Source organism: Hippocampus guttulatus, chromosome 23 (genome assembly GCF_054856545.1).
Source record: "Hippocampus guttulatus isolate MCC_2025c chromosome 23, RoL_Hgut_1.0, whole genome shotgun sequence".
Taxonomy (NCBI): Eukaryota; Metazoa; Chordata; class Actinopteri; order Syngnathiformes; family Syngnathidae; genus Hippocampus; species Hippocampus guttulatus.
The window spans coordinates 1,631,792-1,645,328 of record NC_141283.1 but is presented as its reverse complement, the minus strand read 5'-3'; positions in this window follow the sequence as shown (position 1 = coordinate 1,645,328).

Sequence of the window (13,537 nt, the reverse complement as noted above, 5' to 3'; positions counted from 1 at the left end):
TACACGAGTGGAAGTGGGCTACAGCCGACAACGCCGCCCTTGAAACTACCTCATTTAACGAGGTCGGCAAATTGAAATGTCATCGCCGGAGTACAGATCGCAGCTTTAACGGCCCGGGTTTCGGGAGTCGATACATCTCCGGTGCTGGGGGAATGACGTGCTTTGGAATTTGGGCCTGGTAGGGAGGGAGTCAGTGTCAGAATCAAGCGCTCGCTAACAACCAGCTGGCAGGCAAAAAAAAAAAATCAAGCCTGAAAGAAGTTTTAGTTCTAAAAATCAGGTACCTGCATCTCTGTCATGTGACACAATGTAAGCCCCTAGTAAAAACAAAGGGCCCAATGACAGGACACGGGAGGAAGAGTCTACATCATGGGTGTCAAACTCAAGGCCCGGGGGCCAGATCTGGCCCGCCACATCATTTTATGTGGCCCGCAAAAGCAAATGAAGCATGTGGACTTCTACCATGATTGCTAAAACCTGGACGAAAATGTCAACTTCTCATATGTACTAACTAAGAGCGATATTTTAAGCATTTTCTTTTTACCAAACCCCTCATCTACAGTAACGTAAACAACCGTTGAATCAACCATTATTCTTGACTTCCATGACACGATGAAAGTTGAGGACTGGTGCAAAGTTCAACAAAAGCGATTTCGAGGAGCTGGCCTGGGGTCTGGTTTCCTCGAATTTGGAAACTATTTCTCTCATAGGAAGTGCCGGAAAGAGAAACCGTCGATCTGTCGCAAAATGTAAATATTACATTCATCTATTTTATCTCAGGTGTCGTCAAGTGTGTTTTATGCTCATCCTGAAATGTCACTCAAAAGCTGAATATCCCTAATTTTCTATGAGCAGTTACTACTCTCTGCCGTAGATTTATCTTAACTTCCCATCTGGACTTTAGACAGCAAAGTTAAGTGGGATTGAATCAACAGCACGCTTGTTGGCTAGCGGCAGGTCGCCGGGGCCATCCATTTTGTCTGATTTGCTTCATAACCACAATGACCAATGAACTGATTGATGAGCATCCCGACATCAAATTGAAACTTCAGGAGAAGGAGGCTTCTCAATGGATTGAACTTCTAAGGACAATCCATTATTCGTACGACTCGTATTGTTGGGGCCACTCAGTCATCTCGACCGTACATTGAGGTCAGTTCCAGTAAATCGCCACAGATGGCAAGCTTAGGTTATTCAATTAGCAGGTGATGGGGTTGCCTGGAACCCAATCTCCAACAAAACAGCGGCCCCCGCACACTCCCTTCTATAAAAGACACCTGTCAGAAACAAGAGCACCCCCGCCCCTTGTCGGAGGGGGCGTCTGTAGAAATTCACTCTCCTTGTCTCATCCTCATTTAAGACCTGGGCAACTTCAAAGCCAACGCGGTAACAATGGCAGCAAGCAGACCGCCTTCAAAAAGAACAGCACAGGTTACGGCGGGCCCCAGAAGAATAGCCCGGCAAATCAGAATAGGGAGAGAAATATAAAAGACGAGGCGGAGAGAAGGACGCCGTTCACCTGTTCGGTGTAACACAATCACTTAACGATCCTCAAGGCCAATTGTAAAAAGGGGGGAGTTGCTCCCAGTGCTCGCACCCCTCGCTTTGTGCGCCGCTGCAGATCATTTTCCCTGCCTCTTGCCCTAACTCACCAAAAAAAAAAAAAAAAAGTGGACCTTCTCTGTGTTCTTATTTCTTGTGCGTTTCCTACTCGACGAGTAACTGGGAAGGAGACATTTTAGTCCCGAGGAGACCGAGGGACTGAAGAAAAAGCGAAGTTAGCGTGTGTGCGCTTATTTATTTATTTTTGTTCATTGTCGGCGCGTGTCCTCGAATGATAAAATGAGGATGACGAATCTTTGAGAAACTTTCTGACACCCGTTAAACCTGATTTATGAAACAGTTTTGTTGAGTTCAAATTATTATGAGGCTGCGTAAATTGCTCAGGGGGCAATTTAGTGACTTTTTAACCACAACAGGGTGAGGGTTTCGGCCATGTCAAGCTTCTTCATCATAATAGACCTGTTTCAAAGGTAAATGCTTTCACATTGAAAAGGTAAAAGACAAAAAAATATATTTTTTAAATGGTATGCGAGCTGGAAAAACAACTTAGACTGGAAGAGCCGTTTGCCCACTTGAAAGTCCGCTGTCCGGTTCACATCAAGGTGCCTAACCCGAACCGTCTGCCACGTGTCATCAAATCGTGCTGATCCAGAATGCTGTTCTCAAAGCGGGACCTTTGTTGCCATCCACTTCGACAAAATTAGCCTGATCTTCAAATCCGTCAAGCAGTGCCGCAGTTGAACTAGGTCCTGTTTTGCAAACGTCTCCTTTGCATAAAACTCGTTATAGTTGGGGCCCGAAATGGCCCTGAACCGTTAGTTAGTCATGCGGCGGTAAACAAAGACTTACTTCCTTCTTACGGGCCCTCTTATCTATGCATCTCACGCATACATGTGAACTTCTGCTCAGTCTCACAGAGTGTTCAGGTGTTGTGTTCAGACAGCTATGTTGTCCATCCGGTCTACCACAGGCATTGCTCTGTGTGTCTAGGACCTGACCTTTGACCTGGCCCATAGGTAAGCTTAGCTTTTAGAGACCACTAACCCTTTTCTCTAGATGGCATTTCCCCCCCCCCCATCCCCACTCCCCACACCCCCCAAACGGCTATCTCCTCTCACTCCCTCATCCCCTCTTGCCACCCCGCCCCCACCCCAACATCCCCACCCGCAGAATAACCAGGGTATGAGACGGTCTAAATGCCCCCTATTGTTGCCAGAATGGACCTTTTGTCCGCACCCCCTTGCATTTGCTGACTACGGACATTCAGTGAGCCTACTTTTTGAGAGGGCTGGAAACAGAGGGTGAGCTAAGCCACGCCATACACCCCCCCCCCCTTCAAAACACACACACACACACACACGAATGTTGAAGAATTTCCTGATTCTGGAATTTTTTTTAATGGCTCAGTCCATGGCGTGAAGACATTTATGTTCCATTTTCTCGTACATGGTAGCGACTCGCCTCGTAACTTTTCAAAACGTTTCAAAAATGACAACAAAGAACGGCCTTCACAGAATAACTTTTTTGAGGGTGTCGCCATCGGATAACTGAGCGGATTCAGGAATGTACGACAAGGAGACTTTGGTTTCACAAGTGGACCAACATACTGACGGAAATTTTGAGGTCATGAAAATTGGCGTGACGCGTTGTCACGCACACAACAAGACCTGCTCTGCTGTTCTTTGTTGTTTTTTTAAAATATTTACAAATATAATTTCTTTATAACTTTTCTTCGATGTTCACATTGGTTAGTTGTATTTAGTAAGGTTAAACTATGGCACATATTGATGTGCGTACAAAATTGCTGCTGGCTCACTCCAACATTGCAAAGTTTGAGGATGCATGGCGAGGACAAAAACATGCTAGCATGCTAACATTAGCTTACCCTGTTACTGTGCCTTAGCTCTGGATACTGCGATATTATATACTCCACAGTTTCCACTTTACTGCAACGGTATTTATTTTTAATTTTTTTTACTCGCTTCCTTCAATCTCCTCTCAAATAAAATGCATCTCCTTCCCGCTTGCGGTTGTTAGCGCGTCTCCTTCTGATGGATGACTTCAGCGTAGCGTGGTTTTTGCAGTTTCCCGTATAGTATTTTGTGGAAAACAGACTGCCCGAATGGAGTCAGTGGAAAAAGTGGCATTAGAACTGAGGTCACATACAGCCTGACACCCGAGACTAAATACTGTTCTTAGAGGAACAGCTATAAAAGAAATGAGAAACTGGCTCACTGCATGCAGAAACGAGTAAATCGATGTCATTTACCGTCAAGTTTAAACACACAATTCCTCAACTTCAACGCCCTTCAAAGCTAAACGCAACAAACACGGAGCCGGATTATGCAAGTGTGTCCAATATGACTCGTGGGAAAACAAGCGATTGAGTAATCGTCCGTGGAGGAGACATGATGCCTTGAACAGTGTTTTCAATCGAAGGTGAGAGCCTTTCAATAAACGAAATGGTGCGCCAAAGAGATGGATGCGTCTCCAACCATGAATACTTTCAATCAAAATCAGCTCGCCCAGCAGTTTGCTGAGCGCTAATGAATCTTTCCCACACCACTTTTAATAGACTTCCATTAGCGGGCTTTTAAAACGGCGCTTTCATTTTAAACTCTCCTCGACGCCTCGCGCGCAATTAGCGCTGAACAGTATTTACCGGCCATCTTTGAAACATGTCCCTTTTAAAATCCAATCTGCTAATGTACCCCCCACAACAAGGCTACGCCGGCTCATATATCTTTTAATTGTACATCGCATCCACTGTTTAACCCTTTGATGGGACAGCGGTCACTACAGTGGACAGCTGATCCGTGTTATCGGGTTACAGGGTGCATGAAAGGGTTAGCAAGAGTCAGATGCCCACTCATGATTAAAAAAAAAAAAAAAAAAGCTGCAGATCAACACCTTTTACCCTCCGCTATCCCGACGTTCCACCACTCGTGTCCATAAAAAAACGTGTCGACCCAACACCTCCCCAACCCCCCACCCTGGCATGCACTCCCCACTCCTTTCACTTTGATTGGGCTAATTGTGCTTCCTGCTGAACGCAGTCAAGAAAGCAAAGAGGTGCGTATGCAAGTCAAATTTCCATCGTAGGCGTTTTTCAGGGGAAAAGAGGCCGTTAGAGATAACAGACGGACGGGTTCGTTTGCTTTCCGAGTGTCCATTTCACACGCTAGCGCTAGCTACTAAAAGTCTCCTACGTTTGCGATGTCATCTCGCTCACTTCGGCGCGAGAGAGGTTCATGCCGAGTCCGAATGTTTTGTGACTGCAAATGACCATAGTTTGGTTCCATTTACAACAACACTTCTGAAAGAAATGTCAGGACGTAAAAGTTGAAAGTGATTTTTGTCGTTGTGCTCGCATTTGGACAAGAAGAAATGACTGCTGTGAAAAAGATCAATTAAAAACAATAATAAAATAAAGCCGGTGGCTGGACTCGTGCACAGCAAGGTAGATGATAGCGCTGCGGCATGAGGTTTCAATCAGGGCAAATGAGTGCAAGTGTAGCAGACATCTCCAGGGGTTGCAACATCTGGGCCGGGCCGGATCTAACAACTCGTCAGCGTTCACCCGTTGAGCCATCACCAAACCGCACTGTGGTTGCCTTTGTTATCACAGCCTGTCACACTCTCTCTCTCTCTCTTTCTTTCCATCCCGCTCTTACTCATTGTCAATCTGGGCAAGCTCCCGTTGACCCCGGCGGGGCCTTCGTGCAGCAGGAGTGGGCCGCACCAGACCACTTCAGAGACGCCAAACCGCACCGCGCTTCCCCCCCCGTGTGCCATCGATGGGGGGGTTTATTTCTCTCCGCGTCTCTTTATCTGTAACCTCATCCCTTCACGGTGCGGGGCGACCTGATCCGCGAGTGGCGGCCCTGGCATTAGTGGATTGGGAGGAAAGTCATATGTTTGCAGTTTGAACCATACAGCCCCAATTAGAGGCAGCTGTTGCCTTCCTATCGGACCGCAGCATTGAAGAGGACAAAGGGCGGGGCGGGGGGGGGTGGCTGAAATTTATGGTCTGCGTCTCTGCGGCGGCCTCCGTTTGATGTGCAGATAATTAGGAAGTGAATGACTTCCTGTGAGTTGCTGTTGCAAGGTGCAGCTCTGTGCAAAAAAAAAAAAAAAATGAGAAGCTTAAAAGAAGGACGAGAACTTTAAAATCTTTGGTGTTCCTCAAACATGAGTCAGCAAGTAGACGCAGTTGACCCACCGCTCGTCTGCACGTCTGAATCCTGATGATTCAAAGATGAAATCCGTCAACGCGCGCTCTCTCTTTCGCAAGCTTTGACGCAAACCTGCTGCGCTAGGCAGAGTTGACGAGATGCGTGATATGCCCAAAAAAAAAGAAGAATAGAACTTGCTTTCATTTTCTACCCAGATAAATATTTACCCACCAGGATGGGGCCGTTAGCTACAATGCAGCACAGGTTTCTGGTTAGGGTAAGTCATTTTGAACTAAAAAGAAAAAAACGAACGTGATTATTGAACGGACGCTTCGTCATTTTCGTACGCGCTCTGCTTTTGTTCATTTCTGAACGTGGCCACGGACGGCACAATGGATTGCAGTCTATACGTTTCCATTCCAGTCCCCCGTCGATGTCGGCAACGTGCGTTGAAAACAGAAAATCACAACACAGTTCCAACAATGAGTTGGAAATAATTCATGATTGCGCCGCATTAAGCAAGATGAACGATCCAACCATCCGTCCACTCATCAAAACGGCTTCTTCCGCACCGATCAATGGCATACCATCCTCGGCAAAGGAACAGAACACACACGTTTATATTCGCCAGGACTTGTCATCAACAAATCACCAAGGATGCACCACAATCTACCTAATAAAGCGTTTCTCAAAAGCCGTCTACTGCTCAAATGCCGTCTGCTTTTCCATAGCAACCTTTTGTTTTTTTGGCTTTGGGTTGATCACCACCTTGCATGTCATTACATTTGTGACCTCTTCAGCCACAAGCCCTGACCCTCCCTCATTCATTCATTCATTCATTCATTAACACCCCCCCCCCCGATCCCAACCCCTTTCCCCTCCCGAAGAGGCTCAGACTGCAGCCGAAAGAAGCCCCCGTTAAATAAAAATAAAACGCAAACGATTCAAGAGATTCCTCCTCACAGTCAAGTGTTAAGTCAGTAAAAGTTCCCCACAGACTCTGCTTGCCACTGTATAAGGAACAATAGGCCCAGATTGAGATGCGCGGTCTCTTTTGTTTCCCTCAAGCTTTTCCGCTGAATGAAACACAATAGGAAGGAATGCATTGGTTTCTGCTTGAGTGCAAAACCCAATCAGGATTATAGGGCCGTAAGACTCTTTAAGTATCCTACATAGCATCAGATTAGCCTGCTACCACCAAGCGCCCCGCCCCCCACCCCCCTTCCAGGTGGCGGACCATTCACGCTCAGTGTTCGGCCAACACAAGAATACCCCCCCCCCCCCCCCCCCCGTCACATCACTCGCCTGCTCGTACGCATATGCAGCCGCTTTATCAGCGATCTGAGTACCAATCAGTGAAACAATCACATTTGCATGAATGTATTAAAACACTCCTCAACGCTCTAAATTGACCATTTTGACATCAACACAATCTATTTTCGTTTTCAACAGAAAACATAACGTTTGGTACGGAAGAACCGTGTACCGTGTGAAGGTGAAATAAATAAAACGTGACGTGGCTTATTCGGTTTTCATCCTTCTTAAGTCACAGTGTCCCATCACGGGTGAGCTATTTTTAGAACAGACCTGTGGGCTCTTCAGGTTCTCCTTGGGGCTAATGAGTATTCGCTGGAACGATTTTTATCGATTTTCTTTTTAAGCCGATGCACAATGGCATCTGTGATTGCGCAATGTCTTGTTCAACTTGCTGCCTCCCTCCTCGGTGCGTAACTGCTCACCTCTCCCCTCTCTACTTGCCCAGGAGGGGGGGGAAGGGGGATACATTTACTCAACTCTGCAAGCAGCCAACCTTGTATACCAGGCACCACATTATCCCGATATTTCGAAATGAACAAGACAGAGACGCCATATTAGACTGAGATTCATAGGAATGCCAATTTCTTACAATGGGAAACAACGCATGACAATACTAGCGTGGATCTTCGCACTAAGGCGGCGCAAGGGTGGTCCGCTCCAGCAGTTGAATATCAATAAGTACCTTTAACGACATCCTTTAAATCATCTGACATCTATACGGCATCCTGCTTCGGGATGATGATGATGTCATTAAGTATGCAGGATGAGGGTGATGGGTGATGGGTGATGCAACTCACACACACACACACATGCACACACACAACATTTATCACAGTCAAAATAACTCGCACCAAGGTCCCTCACAGCGCAGGCCAGGAATGCAGAAAACAGCAAAAATACCCCCCCCCCCCCCCCACTGATAACGAGTTGTTTTCATACAGGCTGCCGGGAGGGGCTGGCGATAGCTTTTGTTGCGCTCGGCATTTGTTTGACTCTTGAGAAAATGCAACACGTCTGAGTCGTTATCGGTACATCCCATTACGACATGGGCCTTGCTTGGCATGAGAAAAACATGGCTGCCTTTCGGCCAAGGATGAACAGAAGCGCTTTTGTGTAACGCGCGGCTAGTCGGCTCAGTTCAAGGATTAGCCGCGTGTGCGTTTTGCTTATTCCTTGGCTTTTCTTGCACACTCGTTCCAAAAGCAGAGCCCAGTAAAGGTCATCCTTCACGACGGCACTTGCTTGTAAAGTTACAGTAGAGTGCTTGATTGTTTTGTTTCAGTGGATTTGTTTGTCCAATCAGAGTTCAGCCTCCATGTGTTGCCGTGTCAATTTAATCTGCCCAGGGCCTTCAAAATCACTCGTGCTTGCTGACTGCAATTTGAAGTTTGCAATCGGACTGTTTCTTTAATTAGATTTGCCTCACAGGGCCAACGAGCTGGCTCACGATAACGTCAACATTTTCCTGTTCTCTGATTGGTTAATCAGAACAAAATTTAGGAGGTCGCCACTGAAAGCCCAGGTACTAAACTCACCACAGCAATAAGAAAATAACTCACTTGGTCACTAACGATTTTTTTTTAACTTTCATTTTGACCCCTGAAGAGACTATTAATTTCCATTATTTCCGATGGGGAAAATTGGTCAAATCCAAACAAAGCAGAGATCTAATGACACACCGGAACCGATTGTGTTCATCCTTAGAGGTTCCACTAATTAAAAATTAACATCTCCAACAAACTGAATTCCTCACTTCCCATTTAGTTTGAAATCTTTTCCACCTTTCACTTGAAAAACCGCTGCCCCCCCCCCCCTCCACCTCAGCCGCTTTTCTGTGCCGAGGGTCGCCGACAAAAGGAATTGTGCAAACGAGCCTTTAAAATCCCTAAATGGTTGCGGTCGGCCTACAATGGGCCAAAGAATGCGGCGCCGGACAAAGGCCGGCCCTTGCCCCGCAATGATGGATCCGAACGGACGCATGAACGTGGGCTGGATTTGGGGCCGGAGAGGCGCCACCTCGTCCCCCCCACTGGGCCAAGCAAAAGGGACCGACCTCGGGAACACGCTGGAAGCCCAGCCGTGGGCCTCAATACAATCCCGAGCCGCTAACTAGCCTCGCCATCCATAGGCCTTGATTGATATGGGAAAAGCATGCTTTGCCTCTCCATACAGTGCCCTCCATCACTCTTGATCATCCTCAAAGCCTTGAAATTATTCCACTTTTCAAAGGCAAAGCCAAGAGTGCAGATGTGGGCAGCCATTAAATGTATGTAAAATGATTTTGTGTACATAAAAGGCTTATATGAGTCTTAATCGTGTTTGATGAGCATCCAATATGCCTCAGGAGGGGGGATGAATGTGCACAACGAATAGCGGAGGAGCATTGAAAAGAGAAATGATGAAATTAGAGATTGACGGTATGCCCCCCCCCCCACACAAAAAATTGACAATAGAAATGATAATTTGCTCTTTTCAAGGCAATGGAAAATGTGCTCTGACAAGCCTGATTATTATATTTGGGTCGAGGATGGTGCTTTGAAGAGTGGCCTTTACATGGAAATGCTTTTGTGGACTGATGGAATTGATAACTACTCTTATATTTTCTTATTTAAGATTCCATACACACACATATATATACATATATATATATAATTTAGTACTTAACTCATTGCTGTGTGGATGCTAATATTTGAGAACTAGCTAGCTAGCTAGCTCGCTAGCTATCTTAGAGAGAAACTCACCGTGAGTGCTCGTAGCCACTCGCAAATACGATGTGAATACACCCCGCTTCCAAAGAGTAGCACTTCAGCGACGTAAAGTTCAATTCGAGTCGAATTGCCAAAAGTAATAGCTCGGCTGATAAGAAGTAGTCACGTTGTATGCTGTTTGACGCTGCATTATTCTGTTAAGATACAAAGCTCATCGTTAAGTACTGTACACTCAACCAACATTCCAATTGTATTGGTCACGGTGTTCTTGTCATTTTGTTCCGCTTTTCCTCATCTGATGTCTGAAATTTACAACTTTCTCAGTGTTTTAGCACTGTGGAATAGATGAACACTGATGTGATTCTCTGTGGTCTTTAATCGGGATGGGCGTAGTAATTGGTTAATCCATCGTTAAAAATGGAGTGTTTGTGTGGAACTGATTGCTGATTATGTCTTCAAGCAATAGAGGATAAACAGAAAGCACAACACGCCAGTGTTAATGACATCAACTCTTGAAATTTGAGCTCCAGCCACGCAGACCTCCGCGATGACACATTAATTCAATCAATCGCCATTTGGGGGGGGGATCGACAGTGCTTTAGATATTTATGAGTCATAAAAGCAAGTGGCTAGCATCATGACATGCTTTCACGCAGACTTTTAATTTCAGTGCGCTTCGATGTTTTAGCATCAGTGAGTTTCGATGTTTTCGCACTTTGGACAAGATTGAGAAAATTTTAAATGAATCAACCACTAAAAATCTTTTTTTTTATTTTTTTTTTTATCAAGCGATTCTCATCTCTCAGCTATCTACCGTGGCAATCTGTACTTTTATTATGATCACTATTGAGAACCAACCAAACCAAAGCCTATTCCGGGTTGTATCCTAGGTGGTCGTACATCCACACAATCAGTTATGGGCTAGACAAAAAGCGCAGGGAGCTGCTCAATGCGCATTTTGGACAAATAACCTTTCACGTAATTTATGTCCATCCGCTGTGGGAACATGCCTCCGGTTCAGCTTGACTTTCAAGCCGTGTTCTTTTAAAAAAAAAAAAAAAACAATCTTCGCTTTGCAAACAACTAGGCCACACATGGAAGCTCGAGTTGAGCGCAACTTTTGACGGAGATTTGCCATCACGACGGCCTTTTCACCAATAAAATGCCTTCAAGGGCCTGTGACAAATGTAGAAAAAAAAAACCTAAAAGGACAATAAACAAGAAATAAAAGGGATTCTGTGTAATTACAAGGCTCGAGGAGGAGAGAGAGCAGAGACCCTCATTCAAGTTCAGCGGAACAGATTTCAACAGAGCCGGGCCACAATGGCATATGACTTCTTTTGAGGTAAATGGGTCCGTGTGACACTTTTACGAGTTTGCCGTCCATCAGCGAGCCAAGTATTTGTATGTTTGTGTGCGTGCGGCGGGAGGGAGGCCAGCGGAGTCGTAACGTCGCACAACAAAAAGGGGCACTCTCTGTCGAGTGCATAGTACCGCCGTCAAGGCCAATGTAAAAATAATATATGTGGCTTTTCACTGCGTTAAAAAAGATGTGCTGCTCAATTTAACGGCTCGCTCGGTGGTTTATGTGCGGTGCCACGGCCGATTGAAACGAGCGCGCGAGATTTTGTTGCGAGCCGGACAAAACGGCTATTTTCATTGAAAGCAGCCGGACGTATAAAGCTGCAAGCGTAAATTGAGTTTAAAAGGATTCCGAGATGTTTCCCTCATATCGGTTAACTTGACAAATCTATGAGGTAAGTGGACGAACCAGGACACCTTTCACGTTAGCATTAGCACGTGGTGTAAAAACGGCCCATAACATTTTTTTCTTTGAAACGCAAAATATACATAGCAGCCGATGAAATCTGCGTCAAGTCGGACGACTTGTTTCCGGCACTCGACACTTTCACTTTAACTTTCACATGAACGCCGATTAAGCATTTACCAGAAATGCACTCAAACACTGAGTCGGTTATCACTTAACAGTTCTTTGTATTTCAACGGTCAAGATCCAACATTATCTTACACCACATGTATGTACTCCCACGCTATTCCCATTCCCATTCTTTATGGGCCGAAACAATAAAAAAAAGTTATGACGGTGCTTCCTGTCCTGCAATAAGATAACGGCAGAACAAAAGAAAAGCCGGCGGCGTGTTGAACCGTTGTCGGATTATTTATCTAATAAGGTGCGGCTGGACGCAGCACCTTCTACATTGGTACCTCTTATACAAAATTTTCAAGTTACAAAACGCCTCAACAGGAAAATATTGCATCTTGTTACGAAAGAAATCTGAAGATACGAAAGTTAAAATCACTACATGGGCGGATACTCGCAGCTCCGAGTTTGAGAGAAAACGTGAACTAAAGAGGGCAAAAAAAAGGAGGATGCAGTTAAAAGTGAAATGACCGTTTTTATTTCATCATTTTATTCTTCATTCTTTGTTTTTTTTTTACATTAGACACAACTCTCATGTATTGTGCAATCATCTAATTGTCACATTTATTTGTATTTTGATGCATTTTGTAAGCTTTAGAAAACATTTATCTCTGAATTTATTTTGGGGGCGAGGGGGCTTGGAACGGATTAGGGCATTTACATGGAAAACACGTCTCTACTTACAAAATTTTCTAGTTAAGAAATTTGACACCATTTTTATCATTTATATATATATATATATATATATTTTTTTTTTTTCAGGAAACCACTGCCGGGCGTCTCGTTCATGTTCGGCTAATTTTTCCGCCAACCAATGTGTTCCGTGCAGCGTTCCTTTCACTTCTCATAAGGCGCGCATTGGAGCGAGCGCGCGGCAAACCCCACCCTGCACTTGTTTTATTGCTTTTGAAGTGGGTGGTGTTAGTGATACGTCTGATTCCGATGCTTGTTTGAAGTAGGATCATTTTTTCCAGCCGCGCACATGCCATTCGAGCAGGTATCCGCCCACGGAAACAAGCACTACCCCCACCCTAGAACTCCGAGCCTCTACTTTGAGCGCTAACCGATTTTGGAATGCTGCAGAAGAGTGGACCTGAAAAGATTCGCCACAAACATTGAAGAAAGAAGGACGCGCACCACAAAGCGGGGAAGGACCGTCACTTTTCAAAAGAGAAACGGACTTCGGGAAAACAAAGCTCTCGGTCTTGACCAAAACCGGCACCGATTGTTTGGTCACGCTTCCATCTCGGATTTCTACTTTGCCAGTTTACAGTAAATCCAGAAGAATGAGAGCCCGTATCAGGTGCCTGGTATTCATCCATACAGATCATCTATCCGACGCAAGGGCTTGATAATCCTGACTCACAAGTTTGTGAAGCGGATAGAAGATAAGCAAATCGTTTTCTCAGGAAAAGCCCGATGAAAACGTAAACCCACTCTAGATTATGTTCCAACTGCTCCTAAATTCTGGAACCATGATCACTTCCCACTGCAAAGTTATTGCTCCATGTCATTTGAATTCCATCTAAAACAAAGTAAAATAAAATAATTGGATAGACGCACCGACTGCTTGTCCTGCCGAGACTTATGTCATATGTGCGTCGGAAGTTACCGACCCGGGCAACGTACACTTTTATGACAAGCACAATCACACTTCTTGTTTAAGTTGGAACATTTATCACGCAGGCCCTCAGTTAAAAACAGGGGGGGAAAAAACGAAAAGAAAAATCATCTCAGTTGACAAGGGAGACTTCCGTTTTTAATGCGACGACATGTCCCAAACACAAGTTGTAAACCTGAAGCGACACAACAAACTCATTTTTACAGTAAAT